This window comes from Triticum aestivum, chromosome 7A (genome assembly GCF_018294505.1).
Source record: "Triticum aestivum cultivar Chinese Spring chromosome 7A, IWGSC CS RefSeq v2.1, whole genome shotgun sequence".
NCBI lineage: Eukaryota > Viridiplantae > Streptophyta > Magnoliopsida > Poales > Poaceae > Triticum > Triticum aestivum.
Genome location: NC_057812.1, coordinates 709,248,717 through 709,271,790, shown reverse-complemented (window position 1 = coordinate 709,271,790; position 23,074 = coordinate 709,248,717). Strand labels below are relative to the sequence as shown.

Below are 23,074 nucleotides of genomic sequence, written 5' to 3'. Positions count from 1 at the left end.
GCGGCGGTGGAATTAGGGTTTTCGCTTCGTATCTGATCATTTAGGGGTACGTAGGTATATATAGGAGGAAGAAGTACGTCAGTGGAGCAACAAGGGGCCCACGAGGGTGGAGGGCGTGCCTGGGGGGGAGGCGCGCCCCTACCTCGTGGCCTCCCTGTTGGTTGCTTGACGTATGATCCAAGTCTCCTGGGTCTTGTTCGGTGAGAAAATCATGTTCCCAAAGGTTTCATTCTGTTTGGACTCCGTTTGATATTCCTTTTCTTCAAAACCCTAAAATAGGCAAAAAAGCAGCAATTCTGGGTTGGGCCTCCGGTTAATAGGTTAGTCCCAAAAATAATATAAAAGTGGATAATAAAGCCCAATAATGTCCAAAACAGTAGATAATATAGCATGAAGCAATCAAAAATTATAGATACGTTGGAGATGTATCAAGCATCCCCAAGCTTAATTCCTGCTCGTCCTTGAGTAGGTAAATGATAAAAAAGATAATTTTTGATGTGGAGTGCTACTTGAAATAATTTTATTGTAACTCTTCTTAATTGTGGAATGAATATTCAGATACGAAAGATTCAAGATAAAAGTTTAATATTGACATAAAAATAATAATACTTCAAGCATACTAACTAAGCAATTATGTCTTCTCAAAATAACATGGCCAAAGAAAGTTATCCCTACAAAATCATATAGTCTGGCTATGCTCTATCTTCACCACACAAAATATTTAAATCATGCACAGCCCCGATGACAAGCCAAGCAATTGTTTCATACTTTTGACATTCTCAAACTTTTCAATCTTCACGCAATACATGAGCGGGAGCCATGGATATAGCACTATAGGTGGAATAGAATGGTGGTTGTGGAGAAGACAAAAGGGAGAAGATAGTCTCACATCAACTAGGCGTATCAACGGGCTATGGAGATGCCCATCAATAGATATAAATGTGAGTGAGTAGGGATTGCCATGCAACAGATGCACTAGAGCTATAGGTATATGAAAGCTCAACAAAAGAAACTAAGTGGGTGTGCATCCAACTTGCTTGCTCATGAAGACCTTGGGCATTTTGAGGAAGCCCATCATTGGAATATACAAGCCAAGTTCTATAATGAAAAATTCCCACTAGTATATGAAAGTGACGAAATGAGAGACTCTCTATCATGAATATCATGGTGCTACTTTGAAGCACAAGTGTGGTAAAGGATAGTAACATTGTCCCTTCTCTCTTTTTCTCTTATTTTTTTATTTGGGCCTTTTCTCTTTTTTTATGGCCTCTTTTTATTTTATTTTATTTTTCGTTCGGATTCTCATCCCGACTTGTGGGGGAATCATAGTCTCCATCATCCTTCCTCACTGGGACAATGCTCTAATAATGATGATCATCACACTCTTATTTTTTTTTACAACTCAACAATTACAACTCGATACTTAGAACAAAATATGACTATATGAATGCCTCCGGCGGTGTACCGGGATATGCAATGAATCAAGAGTTTCATGTATGAAATAATTATGAATTGTGGCTTTGCCACAAATACAATGTCAACTACATGATCATGCTAAGCAATATGACAATGATGGAATGTGCCATAATAAATGGAACGATGGAAAGTTGCATGGTAATATATCTCGGAATGGCTATGGAAATGCCATAATAGGTAGGTATGGTGGCTGTTTTGAGGAAGGTATATGGTGGGTGTATGATACCGGTGAAATGTGTGCGGTATTAGAGAGGCTAACAATGGTGGAAGGAAGAAAAGTGCGTATAATCCATGGACTCAACATTAGTCATAAAGAACTCATATATTTATTGCAAAAATCTACAAGTTATCAAAGAAAAGTATTACGCGCATGCTCCTAGGGGAATAGATTGGTAGGAAAAGACCATCGCTCGTCCCCGACCGCCACTCATAAGGAAGACAATCAAAAAATAAATCATGCTCCGACTTCATCACATAACGGTTCATCATATGTGCATGCAACGGGAATCACAAACTTTAACACAATTATTTCTCAAATTCACAACTACTCAACTAGCACAACTTTAATATCACCATCTTCATATCTCAAAACAATTATCAAGTATCAAACTTCTCATAACATTCAACACACTCATAAGAAAGTTTTTACTATTCTTTGAATACCAAGCATATTAGGATTATTCAACACACTCATAAAAAATACCCGTGCGTTGCAACGGGAGAAAAAAAATCACACTCCATAGCCTAATAAGCATGGCCTAAACCATGTGGTTGGCGTCATGGAAGTACAACTGGGGAAAGCCATACCGTCATCCAAGGAGACAACACGCAAGAAACCTGAGTGGATAAGGTTAGCCTCAAGTCTATGTACAAGGATGGTATGTGGATTCGCCCGAGAAGAAAATGACTTATTTACGCTAATTAAGACAACACGGTAGAAACCTGAGTGGATAAGGTTAGCTTCAATGTCGTGTACAGAGAATGTGTGGGGATTTGCCAAGGAGAAAATGACTGATTTACGCTGGTGAAGAACGGCGTGGCGGACCAACAGCGTCAGTCGAGAATAGCAGCTGACGACGGGGTTTACTCGGGAGGGAGATGCATTCGAAAGAAACTATTGTTTAGAGTAGGGAACGGGAAGAGAGATGTGTGTTGTTCGGCTCTTGCCATGCGTGTTATTTTTTGAGAGAAAAAAATGCATGTGTGTGGTGTAAGTGACGTGCGTGTGTTTAGGCCATGCCCGAATAATGCAAAAGAACCATTATCAAAAGAATTCATTTGGTACAACGAATAAGAAACAATAACAAAATGGCGATTAGTCATCCAGTTATTGCTCACCGAGCTTTCAGGGGCCTCACTTGGTCATCAATGTGGTGGAACTGGACTGGAGATAGGCAGTAATGCGCACCAAGATAGCCATCCTCGGCATCGTCATTCTTTGATGTCCCTACATCTTGGCTCCCTGATGCCTCCGTCTATGGACCCACGTCTAGCTCTCACTTCGAGACGCGGCTTGAATGTCATTGGAACACCTCCGAATTCTTGGATCATGCCGTCTCCTTATGTCCCATATGCACCATTTGCATGCCACCCTGTCATGCATTACACGAGCATACTCATCCTACTTGATGCTAGAATATATGGTTTTAACCCTCTCGTTTATATAGCAGAAAGAATACTGAAATTCTTTGGACCCACATCTTCAAGTTCATCATCTTGTGCACATAATAAAAGATGGGATAAACTCTTGCCGAGGATGACATAAAAAACATACCATGTTCAGATGCAGCTTCATTCAACAATTTTGACCACATTTCTTGATGGACATATGGATTTCCTTGGTGCTAAAGAACAACAATGTTTGTTCACCTCATGGAAAAATTTCGAAATATTCCACCGACACGCATGCATGTCTCACGACCACGTCGTCCGCCCTCTGTCAATTTGCCACTCTTTTTTTTTGTGGCTAACATTATTATTATTATTATTTGCACTAATCAAGCTCTAACTGCGTCATGCATGAGCGTCCCATCAACCCGTTTCTTACACTTTGATTCCTAGCAAGCGTAGCTACGGCATAAGCGCCGGATTCATCTGTCTCATTTTATTTTTACCATTATTTCTCAGGATTTGTGTAGAATGACAAAAATATTTGAATCCTAGTGATTTTGATTGTGTAGGGTTTTTATTTTTTATTGAAGAGTGTTTTGATTTGTAAGATTATGTTTCATTCTTAATGTTTTTTTCCACTATTTGGGCTTGGCCCAAACGCAAGAATTTCTCCTAACGATGTCTATCTCCCGTACCCCCATTCTAGCACAGATTTTCTCAAAAAAAAAAAGATACGTGCATTTCTGTCTGAAAAAGGATACATCGTGCAAGTGCTGAAAAAATGCATCGTGCATGTCCTTCTTTTGTTTAATAGGAAGTGTTTTAAAAAATTAACCCGTGGATGTGAGCCGACACGTACACCACGTCCATACTCCATCTCAAAACTTATCCATTCTTCTCCACCCTCCATCGCTTCTGTTCTATTCTATCACTATCCATCTCTGCATCTGTTTTCTTCTCCGATAGACATCGTCGCCTACCCTGGACCTTCCCTGAGCGCGCCGCCATCACAGCATCCCATCTCCAGCTCCTCTCCCCTTGCCACGCTGAGAGGCCGTAGGCCACCTCCAGACGAAGCCTGCGGCGGCAGGGCCTCTCCTCGTCTCCAGGCACGTTGTGTGCGCCCCCTCCCCCTCACGGATGTCAGCCCGGTGCTCCAGTCCGGTGGCGCGTCCCTCGGTGGCCTGCCGACCGATGGTCGCGCCAGTATCAGTGGCGGCAAAACTCCCATGGCCGGATCTACACAGCATCCTGGCTCCACCCCACCCCCTCCCTTCCATCCTTCACCTCTGGCTGCCCCGACCTCCTTCGGTGACAACGGCTCGGCTCGGCCATGCCCGCGCCTATTCTCTGGCCGGTTGTGATGTTGCTGTGGCCACCCACAATCGATTTGTAATCTGTCATTAGAGTATGATGCATGTCTGTTCCTCCTTGCCACAATCGATTTCGGTCATTAATGTATGAAGCATGCATGTCTAAATATCTGGCTGCATATGTCCGTCCCTTCTTTGCTCATTATGAAGCCCTTTGTTCTCACCTCTGTGTTTAGGCGCCAGATATTTCAGATAAGTTGCGTATATGAACTGATGTGAATCGGTCCAAAAAAGCGAGGTGGGACTATTTAACATGATTTTTTTAGGCAAACATGAAATATGGGTGAACCACACGGCAAGTCTCATGGGCCCCTAAGGAAAGGCCTGGAACAATGTGGCCCAATATTGGTGAGGCACAAACAAGACCCAGCTAGGCTGCGTGACTGGACTACGGGTTCTAATTAGTACCACCTCACGGACTGCGTATTTCAAATTAGTACCATCTCAGATTGTAACAAAACTAGCAAATATGTTCGTGCGTTGCAACGGGAGAAAAAAAATTAAAATGCTAAGCAAAACAGCCATCAACGCAGCATGACGGGTGTAGGGATGTGAGTGTCGAGGTATAGAAGAAATTCATATCATCATGCTTTAATGCCCATTACTATGGAATATTCTTTTAGTTGGGGGCAAGTTCTCGTTCATAGCGAGACGCTTGTCGAGGACTTCATCAATTTTAAATCTCATTCATTGAGGTGAGTGTATGCGAGCCTCTGCGTCTATATTTTTTCTTCAACGTTTGAATGCAGCAATTTAATGTGCTTGTTTGCACTGGAAGAAAAAAAGTCGGTGCACACGTTTCTAGTGACACATTCGTGTTACCACTTTTGATGTTCGTCATCATTGTCGATGATGGTAGGATTTTGGCGTCCGCAATTAAAAAAAGATTGATGGAGCTGTATTCATGGATGATGTCTCATTCAGATTTGCACTATCATCGCATGGAAGAATAGTGGTGTGTTGAAGTTGGATTTTTTAAATAGAATTTTCAAATATTTGAATGCAAGATGCTTGTGTGTGACTTCATCAATTTCAAATCACATTCATTGAGGTGAGTGTATGTGAATGTCTGCATCTATACATTTTCCTTCAACCTTTGAATTCAGCAATTTAATGTGCCTGTTTGCACCGGAAGAGAACAAAAGTTGTCACACGTTTTTTAGTGACACATTGGTGTTGCCAGTTTTCATGTTCGTCACCATCGTCAATGATGGTAGAATTTTGGCGGCCGTCATTGAAAAAGATTGATGAAGCCGTATTCATGTCCTTTGACGTCGTCTCATTCAGCTTCACACTATCATCGGACGAAAGAGTTGTGGTGTGTTGAAGTTGGATTTTTTATACTCCCTCTGTTCACTTTTGTAAGTCGGTTCAGACAACTCAAAATGGGTTGTTTTGAACATTATCTGAAATTTTTTCAAGGTTTTATAAAAGTGAACACAGGAAGTAATTGTTTAAAATATTTGGATATGGCCTAAAACGTCGTTGTAGACATCAGCTCCGGCCGACATGTTATTAATTTATATAATCGGCCGGGCCGAGTGGCATCGTCTTCCTCCGTCCCCGGATCCTGCGGACACCTCGCGCGGCCGTCTCCTCGCGGCTCTCGTCGGCGACCCGGACTCTGTCCTCGTGCCCCTTCTTCTCTCCTTCCTCTCCCTTCCTCTATGCCATGGTCCTGTCGTTGCCATCTTCTGCAGTTGCCTCTCTGCCGCCACCAGGGAGCCGCCGTGCGCCGCGGCGGCCGTCCAGTCGGGGTCCCCGTGCCCCCCGTCTCTGTCGTCCCGCCATGGTCCGGTCCGAGCTCAACCTCGAGGTCCTGTCGTCGCCGTCTTCTGCGCCATGACGGCCGTCCAGTCGGGGTCCCCGTGCCCCCGTCTCCGTCGTCCCGCCATGGTCCGGTCCGAGCTCGGCCTCGAGGTCCTGTCGTCGCCGTCTTCTGCGCCACGACGGCCGTCCAGTCGGGGTCCCCGTGCCTGCCGTCGGACCTCGCCAAGTCCTCGCGCCCGTGCCTGCCCTCAGTCCGCCGCTGGAGTCCGGTCGACCTCCTCCACCCCCCCCCCCCCCCCCCTCGCCGCGCCCGTGCTCTGCTCTGGGCAATCATCATTGTTCCGGTCAATCTCATCGAGCTCTTGTTGCCTTGCTTGTGGACAGCCAATCTGCAAAAGTATATAAATCGCTGGAGTTTGTTGTACGGGGGCACGGTGGGACTATTCGATACGTGCGGACGGGACAGCGGGGGAGTTGGACTTCTGGAACTAAACGTTTTTCTGGATTGCGGGTAAATTCTAAAATACCATAGGGACTTTTGTGTAAACAGGACGCGACGGTGAACCCGGAGACTTAATCCGTACTTTATTATTACTAGCAAAAGGGCCCGTGCGTTGCACCGGGTTGGATTGTCGATTTTCGGATCTTGAATTTTGTACTTGAAAAGTCCCGCCCTCATGTCCTCCACCGACATCTACTTCAGCTCCACGCCGCCATCGAAGTGCAAGTTGATGTAGTGAAACTCCACATAGATTGGTCATATACTCACCGCAAAACCGTCATCAGAACTTTACTTATTTAATCTTTGCAAACAACATGAAGCAATTGTGTATACCGACCAAAGCACACCATTATGATAATGAACACTGTCCAGTCAATCTCAAAGAACAATTTACATGTACACCAAGTTAAGATAAAACATTGATATCATTGAGAGACCTAGCAAAATAAAATTAGCAATGTCAAATCCATAGATCATGTGAGCACGATGGTGGGTTTACGTTTGTGGCCGGTATATTGCCCTGCCCATGCCATCGGACAGTTCTTCCACCTCCAATGCATGCAATCAACACTACCTAGCATGCCCGGCCATCCCCTTGCTTCGCTCATTGCCATGAGCATCTTTGTGTCTTCTTCGTTTGGAGCTCAAAGGTATTGCTGGCTAAAAACCCGGATCATTGTCTTCGCAAAGACACAGACACATTTAATGGTGGTATCTTCGCCAATGCGAAGATATTCAAGCATGATTGGTTTGCTGCCAGTATTTGGCTAGCCAAATGTTGGCATTGCCAAATATTGGCAATACCTAGGCTTGCCAACTATTGGCAATTTTATGTGAGATAGGCAAAACAACTCGATAACCAATCAAGTTGCAGGCAATATTTGACACAATGCCAAACACTGGCATTGCCAATTTTTGACACCAAACCAATTATACTCTTCATCCGCATAGTCGGCGGGAACACTATATGCAATCACTCTCATCGCCGCTGAATTTAGGATAAGGATTACCTGCCTCCGTAGTGGATGCAAGAGTGTAGTTCATCCACTCCGCAGCCTCTCCGACCAAGACCGCCACCTAATCTGCTTCAAATTTCGCCCGTACACAATCTTTAACCATCTTTAGACTCCCAATTGATTCACCAATTATTTTTTAAAATACATGACGTAGTTCAAACTGAGGGGATTCAAGAAAAGCACCGATCCATTCTTGTTATTTTCGGGTGGAACACCCTTTTCATTAACTTAGGACTTTTAAGAGCTGCAATACTTGCAGAGTGAGTGAATCCCATAATACTGGACACTGGACTATTTCATTCCATAGCACGAAAAATTCTAGCGCGGCATAAAAAATCCTCCCCCTTGACTGGAAAAGTGCCTATCATTGATGGTGTGTTGTTTCAAAATCGTCGAGTTATTTCCATTTTGTTTCTTTTATTTCAGCCTCTTGCAGAGTCATGCTGCCTCATTGACATCTGATTCATGTGGTGCTTGTTTTTTAGACCTGCAGATCATAACGAAATGACTGCAAGAACATTACTGAATCTCAAGTGTGAATGAGTTACTCCCTTACGCTTCATATATCTCCAACCAATTACACATAACTGAACCCTGCCGACTCTATGACCATAATACTGATGCTCCATACACAAATTTCACTCGCAACGCGGTGATCAATCATGAAGAGACCATAGAATAATTCCATCTTTTGCTTAAGTACAGTCACAAGTCTGGACCATGGGGTGTGTGTTTCTCCACGGATAGCCCAAGGACTGAATTAAACAGACGAAACATAAGCATTCTTATCAATCCGTCAATCAATAGCATTGTTGTCAATTTTTTACCAGATGTGTTGGCCATACCCTTAGGTGTCGATGACAGATTGACATTGTTTGCCTCCTTGATCGGCCACGAGGGGAGATAACTAAGGCCGCCCTCCATCGATTGCAGCCTGGAGGGCCAGGTTGGGGACGCTCTGCTCCGTTTCGCTTCCAGCTTGTCCCAGAAGCTGAGATCCCTGAGCCACCACTGTTTACTTAAACCCTGGAAAGGTTCTCTCTTCTGCACTCTGACAAATACCATATTTCTTCATTGATTACTGTCAGCACAAAGTTTCATCTTGATTGATTTTGATTCAGAAAAACCATTTGTTTTTGTTGCTGCATACATTCCGAAGCAGGACATCAGCCTGATGAATCCCGGATGCCGTAAGCATTGGTTCAGAAAGTTTTTTTTCCGTGAATACGCAAAAGACTTGTGTATCATTGCATTGATAGAAGGAACAGATTGTAGCAATTACAGACGTGAGCTCGCAAGCACTATTGCACTAACACAACAACCGGGTGAGCGAGACACACAAACGCAGCCAAGCAAAGGGGTGCGCAGCCCTACGGATCTATCCTAAATCTCGCCAATGAGGTACAGGAAGCATTGGTTCAGAAAGTTAACTCATGCAAAGAAAAGTAATACATAGTGTTGTATGCACAGGTTCAGGAAGTTACCTCATAACTCTAAGTAATAGCTAGCGGTGCTAGGCTCGTTGACAAGCAAGTTGGCTTGAGGAGATTGTACGGGGTTTGGCAGAAGAGGGCCATGGATTGGAGCTCAGGGCCGTATCGATCTAGACCGAAGCAGCAGAGCAGGTCAAGGCAGAGCACCGGTCGTCGGGCGAAGTTGCAGCAGAGCCAATTGAAACGGGGGACGGAGCATCGGTATGGAGGACAGAGGCCGCTGAGGGAGGCTCGACGTACAGCCCAGCGCCGCCGCCTTACTCTGTCGTCGTCTTCCTCGCGGTGGGAGGGGCGGCGACCTGGCCGTGGCGTCTAGCCGAGGGTCGAGGGGGCCTGTGGAAGGTGAGGTGACGGCGCCCGGGCGGTGGGAGGTGGGGGACGGGGGAGTAAGAGAGGGCTTGAGAGGCCACGGATAGCCACCCGACGTGGATTCCTCGCTGGCGGCTCGTCCGCCTACGATCCGATCTCTCTCTGTCTCTCTCTTGATTTGAGCAACGACTTCGATTTCGATCTAGCGACGAGGTGAGAAGCAGCAGCGGCGGCTTCGTGCGTGCGGAGGAGGAAGGAATCGGATATGTGACGACGATTTTGTTTGCTCGTAATATGTAACTTGGTGGAGGCGAGATCCATCATGGCTCTCAGGAGGAGTCATGCCCGATCTCTTCTTGTTTGTTTTTTCCATACCGTGCGTCTATCCTTTGAGGCCGAAGACAGTCCTGCTGGCCCGAACGATCGAATCGTTATTCTCCTACAAATCACTTAATATTAGACTGCGGGTTGATTCCCTAAAAAGGAAGGACTCTTTTGCAAAAACGCCGCGACGATGAACCCGGAGACTCAATCCGTGCTTTATTATTAGGGAGAGACTAGCAAACATGCCCGTGCGTTGCAACGGGAGGAAAAAATATATCAGACGCCATTAGCTCGGTAAGCATGACTCAAGAAAACATAAGCCCATGCCATCAATATCAATATTGCACTCCATTCATGTCCCTTGCCACTCATGGCCTCCAGAGCGCTCCTCGTGGCTGAGCCTAGCCGCTGGCTCGACATTGCCGTAGCATTCATGTTGAGCACTGGCCATGCCGGCCTGAATATTTGCCCTGTGAGCTCTTCCTCAAACCTCAAGTAATTTTAAATTTCCACTTTAAAAAATTAAATTAAACATTAAGTATATGTAAGTCTTAAATTCAATCAAAATATAGTTTTGAAACTCAAGTAATTCTAATATTTTTTGGAACAAAAGAAGCTTAATTTTGAGTTAAAAACTTAAAATAAGTAAGATTTATTTGTACTATTTAAGAGGTGTACTGCTGTATGTTGTTGATTTAAACTTTGATAACTGATGAGATATATTTATATATACTATATAGTTAATCTATATTAGCACATGCACACACGCACCTTCGGTGTTTCCTAGCGGCGCCGAACCTCACGGGGATAGACTTAGACCGAACTGAGGTAGGTCCAAGATAGACGGCTGTCAGAGCAGCTGCCGCTGCTTCAGCGTGATGGCTGCCACTGTATAGATCCATAATGTGCAGTATTTTGCTAATGTGTGTACAGTTGTACACTACTAAATCCATAATGTGCAGTCTCAGCAATGTATCTGAGCATTCATTAATCCACACACGGTACAAGCATCATATACACTGGGGAGCTCACCATTGAGAAAAAAAATCTGAAAAAAAAGAAAGGAAAAGAGAAGAAATTACTGCTGTATTTTGCTAGATCAGGCGTTGATGAGACCTTGCAGGTGGAGAAGCAGCTTGCTCGAAGCAGGTCCAGTGTGGGACAACAAGGAGATCTGTCTCGGCAGCTTGCACCGTCGTGCGCGTTGCTGGAGTAGACGCCTAGAATGGAAAAGGAAGGCATGGTAGAGGGCGGGCGGAGTGTATTTGACAATTACAATGAACAACAACGAGGAAGAGGCAAACGGGTGTCTTGGTTCCTGCCTTAAGCAACTGGATTGTATTCATATTACATGTAAACAGGCGACACAAAAAAGAAAGCCTCGGTTAATTGAATCATCGCCGGCCAATACACAATCACATCACCAGGTACACAGCCAAACCGTTCTTTGCACGTCGCTTGGCTCGGCTTGAGGAAGGCGCCTATCTCGTCTTGCTCTTGAGCAGCTTCAGCCCAACCATAGATCCAATCTGCTCATGATAGTTGTGGCCTGTGACCAAGCGCGAGCCCTCTGGTTATTGCCTCCCTGCCGCCCAATGTTGCTACCCGTCCTGTGCCGCTTAACGCCTGTGACACATAAGCTTGTACGGTGTCCTTCAAATTAAGGAATCAATCTACTCCAACCAGCCCATGGGCGTAGCTCCTGTCATCTTGTCGTCATCAGCCAACGCACGGGCCTCTGCAGCCAGCCAACCCACGTCCAATCTTGTCCCATCCTCGTCTTCCTTCCTTCTTCCTCCCCAATCAACAACTGCGGATTCCCTCGATTGATCCGGCAGGAGCATAGCCGACGAAGGTCTCAGGCTGCGACAAAAGTGCCATGGGGATCTCGGATTCGCTCGTCAACTGGCTCCGAAGATTCCCCGTTCGCCTCTTCGATCTCATGGTCGTAATCTGCCTTGTCGTTCGACGGCTTCCTCTGCTACTGCCTCGCCTCCACCGAATCACCTCTCCCCTCCTCTTCCCTCGCTGATATTTATTGGAGGAATTAGAGAGATAATATGGAGATCGAGTCTAATTCGTGTAGAGAGGGCAAAAGAAAAAAAACGGACTGTGAAGACATGCGCGGGAATAAAAGAAGTGTCAGGGGCCCAGACCCATATTCGAGAAGCGCTCGTGACGGGCCGAGGAACGCAGGCCCGGCCGAGCTGCGACTTTTTTAACGAAACGTGGCTCCACAAATTAGTACCACCTCACATATTTCACGTAACGTAGGAACAAATTGTAAAAGCGTATTATGACATGAGAAGAAAGCGTATTGCAACGGTGAACCCGGAGACCCAATCCGTGCTTTATTATTAGGGAGAGACTAGCAAAAGGGCCCGTGCGTTGCAACGGGTATAAAATTAGTTTGAAAGTTTGTGTGTGCAACTCCCAATCCATCTCCTTCTGCCTTGTCTCATCTTCCCTTTTATTGAAACTGCTGGGCAGTGAATACTACAATTGCAAAGGCCACGATAAATTGAACATGTTTAATTAGGATTACTCTTAGCCTCCAACACATTCTTAACATAAAAAACATTAATTATAAAGTGTCAACCCAATGATGGTGACCAAGTGAAAAAAGGAAAAGAACTTCAAGTAATTCCGGACGGACGGAGTATGTCAATAATAAAGAGATGTGACATCATTTTTGAACCAGTGAAATAATCTCACATATGTATGACAATGACATAATGTTATCAAGCGGAACAAATACCATTAGTATTTTTCTTTCCTTTGATCCCAACATATACTACTTAGTAGATTCAGATACACAACCAAGGTTGTGCAAGAGCTATTCCGTTACCGGCGCCAATTAAATGAAATAAAAAGAACTTGGGCCTTTGCTCTCATATGCATCAAAACAATATGTAAAGGGATAGTTTAACGGAAAAAAGACCTAACAAACATAATGTTTCAGGCCTCGAAGAGGTTGATCTGGATGCCCTCGGTCTCCTAGACCTAGTGCAACATAGTGTTACACATTGATCTGCAATTCTGTTGCTGACCCTTAACAGTGACTTGCACATGGCACCATGGCTAGGCATTATGTCAAATACATGACCAATATTACCAAGAAAGAGACATCAAAAAAACATGCTGATAAGTGATAAAACGCCTAATCTGCTCTGCCATGATCATGGTGATGGATGCTATCTGGACAGTATCATTGAGGGGGTATGGATGGCAGAGCTAGCTGGACAACATCTCATATGATGCATGGCGGTGGCATTGCCGACCTTAAGCTTCTGCCCGAGCATGTGGCAATTTCAGTCATGATTGGATCATGATCTGGGATGCTTGACCTCTCGGGTAGTGCAAAAGACTTTAATATACAACCTTGGTGTAAGGTTTTAAGCATTATTACCATTATCTAAAAATTCATAGAAATGTAAGTCAGTAGGAATTCCATCTACACTTGATACTTATAGGAGCTGCTATATTACAAACTTAAAAAAAATCTATGTACTAAGATTTGGATTGCTGAGCATGTCCATGTTATAATTCTACATAGTATGTACTCCATTTCCTTGTTTTAATAGTATTTCGGCAGAGCTCCTGCTTGGTTCTTCAGAAAATAGAATACTCACACCTTGTGGGAGACGCTCATCTGAATCACCTGCAAATATATAGATTACATGTGGGTTTTATAAAAAAGTAACTAATTATCTTGCCGGCGCGGCCTTGTGCGAATATCCGACAAAACAAGAATGAGCAATTTTGTTTTCATATACAGTAATTATCAACCTATTGAGAATGCAGTAAACCATATATCCACCTAAGCTTATCAAGGGTCCAATCATATATGTACGCATCCATTAATTCCATCTCTTCATCATCAGGTGTCTAATTATGCATCCATTAATCGAACATATCCATCAGTTCCATGTTTGTATAACCAAGTACTATATGTATAAGGAGCTGAACATAGATCAGACCTGAGATTAAATGGGTTGGAGCACGACCACCGTATGTCCCATCGGTCAGGTAGGAGCTTGATACATGACAGTACGTTTAGAGAGGCATGATTTAGATGGAGAGGGCGTCCGGTCGTGGTGGAGGATGGAAAAAACTTAAGGTGGGGCAAACTCAAAACTCAAAACTCTGGATCGTGCTTGTTCCAGCGTTTGACACTTCGGCCACCTACTATCAATTATCAAAAGAGCACTACTATGTACGATCCAGAGTAGTCACTTTGAGAAATTCAGACCATTGACAGAAATTCAGACCACCTACTATCAAAAAAGCACTACTATGTATGATCCAGAGTTGACACTTTGACAGAAATTCAGAAACACAGGTTCCATTGTAGAGTTCAGAAAAATTAGCACGTCTGATGCCCCTTGCCCCTACCTTTACTATGTACTTCATCTTTGAATCTGCGGACAACCAAACAATCAGTCAATATCCAATCCTTGCAAAATAAATATGTTCTTAGAAATTTGGAATACAATTTACCACTCAAACAACTTTTCAAGTAGCAAAATAATTTAAAAGTACTCAGAAGTACACTTTCTACGCCATGTCGAAAGTATTTGCTAACAAATGAAGACACATCTCTGGAAGCATGTGAAAATGGAATTGGCAGGAAAATTTGACACTGAATCTCCAGGGTTTTTCCTTGAAGTCAGGTCAGTCTGCACCTTAGCAACAAGAATTTTGATCTGCTAGTATTGTCACATACATGTAGGCAGCTGAAACAATGGGTAGTGTTTCAGGAATCTATATAACAATGTCAAAGAGAGAGTAATTAAGATGTCATCGTATTAGTTCAGGATGACAACTTAACTCTCTATAATAATGTCAAACAGAAGGTAATTAAAATGGCATCGTATTAGTTCAAGAAGACAACAACACTTTAAACATATAAGTACATGTATTGTTCAACATTAATAGATGATCAAATGTAGAAAAAACTGGCACCTTGAGCAGAATTTTAACAGGAACAAAACATAGAATACTGTATGAGAGAGAGATGGGGCTGCAGCGTTGCTTACACATAAATTTTCTTGTGAACATTCAACAACTGGATCATGACTTGGGGCGAGGGATCCGTGGTGGTCGTTCCTGTCCACCACGACCGCTCTCGCTGTAAGCAACGAAAAACGAACCCGCATTTTTGAGATATGACAGCAGCTGACTGTTGACTCCCCGTTCGCGCTCCGTAAACGCTCACACAGCTGGAATAAAAGGCAAAAGTATTGTCACCTGTTACCTTTCTTTCATGAATTACATTGCATCAAAGAATGGTAAAGGGCAAGGCAAATCACAAAGTAACCTGGTTAACCTATTGCAATATCCGCTCCTTTATTTGTTTTCATGGAACTGATTCTCTATCCACACAACAACCATCTCACACAGGTTGTGCACATAACATCTGAGCCAACATTTTCTTTACTGACAACGGATTCAATCCTGTTTTTTTTCGAAAAGGGGGGACTCCCCGGCCTCTGCATCAGAATGATGCATACGGATTCAATCCTGTTGATGCAAAAATTATTCCATCATGAAAATGAGTTAATTTGCAGCACTGAAAGGGCAATTAAATTCATGTACATCACAACCCGTCATAAGGAACTAACCTGACAGCGTGAGTACCATCAAATAAACACAGACGGACCTTACTTTATGTGGGTCTGTATGCACGAACATAGAGCATTACCATATCAGTTGCAATTTACGGATAATTCATAAAAGAATCATCTCACGAGAAACTCGTCCATGGATGGAAATTTGAACAAGCGATGGAAAATAGAGAAAATGGCATACCTCTGCTATTAACAAATTGAGGACCGTCCCTTTGTACTGGCTCAACACTTCTTTACATAACGTGCTAATAATTCTCTCAGCTCCAATTGCATGGCTCCCTGAACAATTATAGCCTGCAAACAACATAACATAGGCAACAATCTAGTCTAACAAAAGACATAATCTATTTCTGTATTTCAAGGCCATGTTGTGCAGAAGTTTAGACGATTCTGAAACTAAAGAAGGCACCTCAAATACTCAGCATGTTGCTTTGTTCCTCACCTGTCTCAGTGTGCGTCGGTGACAGCCAAAGGCACCCAACATGCCTCCACCTGGAAGGACTTCGCGCCGCCACGCCGGATCCCTCTGCCTCCCACCCATGTCTGCCGTCGCTTGGCTCCGGCGAGCTCCTGCCTAGGCCGTCGCGCCATCCCTTCTTTCTCCTAGCGGCGCAAGCGACGGACTACGTAGTTGCACTCCTCCCAGTGGAGCCGCAGCCGGCGAGACGCGCTCCTCCCAGGGCTGGCAATCCCCAGCTCCAGCCGCCGCCGTCGTTCTGCAAGCTCCAGTCGCCGCTGCCGATCTAGACGCCCCCGCCGTTCCGCATCGAGAGGTGGCGCCGCGTTGACCCGATCCAGAAGGAGCGCTCGAGTGTCCTCTGCCTCCAAGTCGCCGACGCCTAGTTCCAGACCAGATCGGAGTAGAGGTGGGGGCGGAAAAGGGAGGGAGGAGGGAGATGGCTAGGGAAAAGATGGAGAAGATGGGAAGATGGAGCGCCGACGGGCATGTCATCCACCACGGTATGGCCTGGGGGAGAAGATGGAGAAGAGGGGCGGACGGAGCATCGGCGGGCAGGCTGGAGGGGCGGCGGTTCGTGTGTGGGTCGAAGAAGGAGACGGGGGCGAGGAGTAAAAATTGAATCATTTTTTTTTCACTTAGCCATCGGGACTGCGGGTTCATTACCAAAAAAGTATAAGGACTTCTATGTAAAAACGCCGCGACGGTGAACCCGGAGACCCAATCCGTACTTTATTATTAGGGAGAGACTAGCAAAAAGACCCGTGCATTGCAACGGGAGAGAAAACATAACATACATTCTTAACCCAACAACCATCACTCAAGACCACAATAGGTCCATCTCCTTTATTTTTGCGAGACATCATATTTGTGTTGCCGCTTATCCTCCTTCTCACCCTCGCCGGCCGGCGATGGCCTCGGTGTTCACAGAAAACAAAACAAAAACGTGTATTTGTGTTGCCGCTTATCCTCTCTCTCTCTCTCTCTCTCTCTCTCTCTCAATGAGAAATCTGTTGTTTTCCCCTGCGAGATTTTTCAGAGGTATGCATGTGTAGTTATCGATGTTTTCTCTTCCTTATATTGTTATAGTGGGGTGTTTATTTGCAATCCGGGTCACCGCCGGTACGAAAGGAAAACATATATTACGCTATAAATTATAAGTTTGCTCCCAAAATGATATTTTAAAAATATTTAACAGGTAAAATTAACATCATATTTAGATTCCACATATTTTTCGAATAAAATCCATATATAATATGTTAAAATCGAAGTTACAGTTTAAAAGATACGGATAATTTAGAAAATCATTGGTTTGACTTAAATATATTCAAAAATAATATTTGAAAATACTTAACAGGTGAAAATGATCTCATATTCATATTCTATATATTTTTCTAATCAAATTTCATATATAACATGTTCAAATCGGAGTTATGGTTTAAAAGATATGGATGATTTAAAAAAACATTGTTTGACATAAATATGATCCGCGGATGAATTACCTAAAACAGCAGGGAGGGTTTCGAAAAATGTAAAATAACAGTTCGGGTGTGACTTAAATCTGGACTACGGGTTGATTCCAACAAAACACAGAGACTTTTGTGTAAAATGTGAAAAAAGATTTGTTTTAACTTAAAACAGGACTGTGGGTTGAATTTTTTGAAATAGAGGGACTTTTCTGAAAAATGCCATGACGGACGAAAGAAATCCAATTTACTTCATTATTAGGTAAAGAAATGATAATTAAAATGTTAAATGCTCAATATTGTCCGTCGATGATTAACTCAAGTTTATAACTTGAGAGCTCCAGATTAGTATATGTTCGCAGCAACATTATTGCATAAATATGTAGGAATACGAAAATGATCTGTAAACTATTTATGACATGGAGCATCTGTGTGAGAGAAGAAAAACTGATTTACTGAACCGAAGACACTAAATCGTGAATGAGATATGTGGCACAACATATACAAAATCACCAACTGATGAAGGGATCCAGCTTTAGAATTTGATAACTGAAAATTAAAAGCCTCTCATTCAACAGTTTCAGGTAATCTAACCGTGGCAATGAAAAGCCAGAAATACATGCAGACATGTTATATGTTCGTATTTTTTCTGTGTCACTTAGTGTATCTTCAAAACTAAAATAAGGGCTTATTGTGACTCCATATTTTGGTGTTACGCCTGGGAAAAACATTTAATAAAAAGTTCTGACACAATGTAATTAATTTACAAAAACTATTAGCATAATTAAGTTTCTTCTTTGCTTGAACGCACTTCCGGAGGTGTATAAATGATAATTAAAATGTTAAATGCTCAATATTGTCCGTCGATGATTAAATCATGGAACATTCATATAACTGATAGTCGGAGGAGATCAAACTAACATGTTCAACATAAAATTCTATAGACAACTTCTCATATCTGTGGGATTTTTGGTTTTTACTATATATGAATTCTCTTAAAATTCAACAATGCTTTGTGTTGTTATTTCAGCATAATCATTCACGTAGGATTAGAAGCCGGAGAATTTGGAAGCTCAACTGACATCCGTCATTATCTGTTGCCGTGCTAACTTACTGGTCACTGGATGAAAAACTACAGAGATTGGACGTTGCTTTGCATTACTTGTGCCACTGCCACATTCGGAATATAGATCACATCTATGGCAGCAGGGTTATCCAGTCCTGTCTGCAGCACAAAGGAGACGTGAGTGGGGACCTTTGTTTCGGGAAGCTGCGGCCTTGATTGCGAGGTTGGCGAGCGGACAGTTGCCGGCCAGCAGGAGCAGCGACCTTTGCGAGCCGGAGCGGGAGCCGTCGAGTTTGGCGAGTGGGTCACGCGAGGGAGACGGTCTAGGTCCTTGCTCATGGTTAGCGTAGCCCGCCGCAAGGGTCGTGCCAGCATGATCTCCGGGTCTGGGCGGGCTGGGCAGTGTCTGCACGATTTCCTCCTGGATGAGCATGCATGCCCAGGCCCCAGGCAAGGGTTGCAGGTTTTTCAACTCCAGTCGGTCCATCGGGAACACGTCGGCGATCGTGTTCATGACGGACTTGCCCGGATTCAAGCAACACCTGAGCGCAGGCTGCGTCGATCTCTTGTGTCGCGCTGCAACGAACCAGAAGAACGCCGTGGAGTCCATCCTGGCACAGAGCGCCCTCAGGCTCTCATTGATGCCCACGGCGTCCTAGACCCTTCCTAGAGCCTGCAGCAGCAAGGGAGTCAGACTGCTCGTGATCGCGATACACAGAGATCGCGGCGGCGGAGCACGGCGCTTGCGTTGATGTGTTCGGAGCGGGACGCGAGGCCGCACTCTAACTCAGCCAAGCCGGCTTTCGTTCCTCCTCTATCAGAGGGCCACAGCCTCCACATCCCCTCGCCGTCGCGCTCGATGCCATGGGCCTGCCATCAAAATCACTTCCGATCCCTGAAACCCTAGCGCAGCTCTTCTACCTCCACGGGAATCAATCCATATTTATGGGAGGAATTAGAGGAGGCAGCGATGTAGAGTTGGACACAGAGTCCGCGTCTTGAGGGAAGACGTGCGTACGGGGATCAATGGGAAGAGGAATAAGGGAACTATCTCGGATTGATAACTTGCTTCGTCTTTCAATCGTACCAAGGCTAGATCCAAGCCTGTAGTTCCTTTTTTGAGCAATAAGCCTATAGTTCCTAGGTTCGAGTCCTTTTTGAGAGGCCGAGGCCCAGCCAGTTGTGGACGCACCGGGGAGGAAGGGCGCTACGAACGTGGCCCAAGCGGGAGTTTAGAAGCGTTTTTTGACCGAAACTTTTCATGTATAGTTTTAGTACCACCTTTGATAACGAAATAATACTATACGGTGAACAAGTGACGGTGAACCCGGAAACCCAATCCGTGTTTTATTATTAGGGAGAGATGGTACAAATACCTGTGCGTTGCACCGGGAGATCTTTTTTGTAAACCCTGCTCCTGCTCCAAGTTCCACTACACTCCACTTCTTATATCCCAAACAAATGTCAAAAATAAGGTTACCTTCATTCGCTATAAGGTGAATATGCCTTTGTGTTGCCGCGGTTGAATTGTCGCTAAGCTATGCTTTAGGTTGAGGTATGATTCTGCTCTTCACCCGCCTCCATAAGAAAACCTAGATCACCTCTTCTCCTCTCCGCGCCGCCATGGTACACCGCCGGGCAAAGCCTGCACAGTGCCGTCGGCGACGAGGAGGTCCTTCGGAGATGTTGTGCCCTGGTGAAGGCGACGAGGAGGTCCTTCGGAGATGTTGTGCCCTGGTAGGAGGGCCGGCTGCTGCGCGTGCGTTGGTGGGTCGTGGGTGGTCTGGGCTGGCGTCTTAGCCTCAGCATGTGGCTACCTTCAGTGGCGGCCCAACCTAGCCTGGTCATTGGAGAAGGGGGCTACATCTGTTCGGATTCGATCAATTTTCATGGTCTTTCAGTTTCTACATGCCCTTCTCACATTTTCTTCTCCGAGCAAGCGATTTGCTTCACAAATTGCAACCGACCACACTCCTGGTCTACAACAACATCTTCTCGGCCGCTGCTTCCACAAGTCCCTGGGTTGAAAAAAAGTTCGATCCGTCAAGGCAGAGGCTCAGAGGGATGCAGGAGGAACAAGAGCTTGGCTCCCCCAGAGATTTGAATGTAACTTTCTTTTCCCGTACGGGAAATCAATTGCCGTTGTTTGGACAATGAAGTGTTGATGTGAAGAACAGACCCTAACGTCCTTCGTCAGCGCCTACTTCGACTTTGCACTGCCATTGGATGGAATAGTACTCCAACTAATCGTACTTACAAAGCATGGCAACCCATCTTCCAGCTTACACATCCTTTGAATCTCAAAAGCATGCATCCACTCTGAACTTTTGAACGTTTACTCTGTTGCTCTCAATTTGTAACTGCTTTTCATGTTCAGATTTAAGGCAAATAAAAAAGGAGTGGAGGGGAGCAGATTTGTCCAGAAATACGACTGGCTAGAACAGAATAATCTCTCCCTCTCTCTTAGAATACACACACACATGCACAAGCAAGTAAATCAAACTTCAAAACTGAATGGACCACACCTGCAGTCATACTTTTGTTGCGACCAGGCCAGGCGGAGGCGGGACACGGTGGCACTGGCGGCTGACACCGCCGAGGTGGACAAGCTCGCATACATTCTCTTCTCTGGGTTCACGAATCTCGTGTCCGCCTTTCCCTGTTCCCCCTTGGCTCCTACCGCACGTGTCCGCCTTTCTCGACGCGGCGTAGGAGGCGAAGGAGGTGGCACGTGGAAGCCTTCAACTGGAAATTAACAAAATGTTTAGTTAGAAGTGAGAACCTTTTTATTATCTTATAAAAAAACTAAAAGCGTAAATTCACGAGAAGAAGCGTATTGTGACGGTGAACTCACGGAGTCAATCCGTGCTTTATTATTATTTGCACTTGTGGTGACTGGTGTATGATTGACTAAAAAAGGGTAAAAGTACTCCCTTAGGGCAGCCAAACTGTGCCAATGGCTCTGATGGCCTTAGGAAAAAATGGTGAAAAATGATAGCAAATTTAGTCCGTGTACACGCCTAAGCTTCATGGATAACAAACTGTTCAAGTAGCAGTCTTGCTATTTGGTGGCATATAACTGCCAATCATAATCCACGAAGAATTTCTGAAATTTAGATTATTCTGAACATTTTTAGTTACCCCAGAGACATTCAGCAGGTAACAGAGGGCATGCATACTATGTAATCTAGGGACATGTGTTATCTAAAGTCTAAACATTGCCTGAAATACTATGCAAAATAAGTACAACTTCAACAAAGAACAAACAATGAAATAAGAGATTTCATGCCTGGCCTCAATCAGAACAGTCAACACCCTTTTCTGAAGTGCCCATGCCTCTACTGCTGCCTTTTCCCTGCCTCAACACCTGTATCATAGAGCATACATAATGATAAGAATAACATTAGGCTGAGAAACATTGACCCCCTGTACATAAGAGAGCATAGAGCTAGAAAAGTAACGCGAGAATCTTTATATGATTATATCACAAACCATCTATGAATTGACCAACACATCATTCCAATATAAAATTTATGCAGTGCCATGGAGACCATCTGGCGGGAGCATGCTCCCTTGTGGATACAAACAGACATGAATGACTAAGGGAGGGATTTGAAACTTCAGTAACTACATGAATAACATGGTTTCGATTTTCAATCTCCACTGAGATGAAAGTGAAGACACGGTAGAAACAGAGCATTACAAGCCTGTGATTGTATTGCCTGCTACTGTGCAAAAGGCAGCAAGAAGGGTACCTGCATGAATATGCTGTAGCAATCTGGCAGGGATATCACATACACTCTGAGTCTGCAGCTCTTATTCTCTTGCGGTTGTCAGATTTTTCAATAACCAACAGATGCCTGAACCATGGTCGCTTTTACTTGCATATCTGCACACATGAATGAGGTACAGGAAGGAACGAACTATCACCGGGAAGTGGATTCCTATCAAAATAGTGATCGATCTGACAGAGATATACATACAGGAAAGGGGACGGCGAGGACCAAGGGCACTACACCGTGGTCGTCCATCGTCGCCGACTGCCGGTGTCGCCGCGGGGATGTGGATCCAGGCAGGGCGGAGATCCTCCAGCGGCGGAGTATGGCAGGGGCGGTGGCGCTAGGAGGTGCAGCCGATGGGGAAGGCGAGGGGCGGCCGGATCCACGTGTGCTGGCGATGAACGACGGCTGGATCGGGCGCTAGGTGAGGCAGAGGCGCGGGGGCGACGCTCGGCGGCAGGGGGTGGCCGGAGACGCTCGGTGAGGTGGGGCGTGGCAGGACCGCAGGATGCAGGAAGGGTCGTGCAGGTGTGACTCCCCCCGTACCGGTTCGGGGTGTTTATCACGAGGATTGCGGGTTCAATTACCTAAAATGAGAGTGACTTTTCTAAAAAAAACCGCGACGGTGAACCCGAAGACCCAATCCGTGCTTTATTATTAGGTGTCGCCGCGGGGATGTGGATCCAGGCAGGGCGGAGATCCTCCAGTGGCGGAGTATGGCAGGGGCGGTGGCTCTAGGAGGTGCAGCCGATGGGGAAGGCGAGGGGCGGCCGGATCCACGTGTGCTGGCGATGAACGACGG

The 23,074-nt window shown here is 45.0% G+C and overlaps 1 long non-coding RNA gene across 1 annotated transcript; it reads right to left on the bottom strand.

The window, feature by feature from the left end:
- Positions 1 to 21,782: 21,782 nt before the first annotated feature.
- LOC123146885 (uncharacterized) lies at positions 21,783 to 22,837 on the bottom strand. Its single transcript, XR_006472958.1, has 3 exons — positions 22,477 to 22,837; positions 22,249 to 22,382; positions 21,783 to 21,860 (listed from the first exon to the last, which is right to left on the bottom strand). It is a non-coding gene; the product is annotated as an uncharacterized lncRNA (long non-coding RNA).
- Between the last annotated feature and the right edge of the window lie 237 nt (positions 22,838 to 23,074).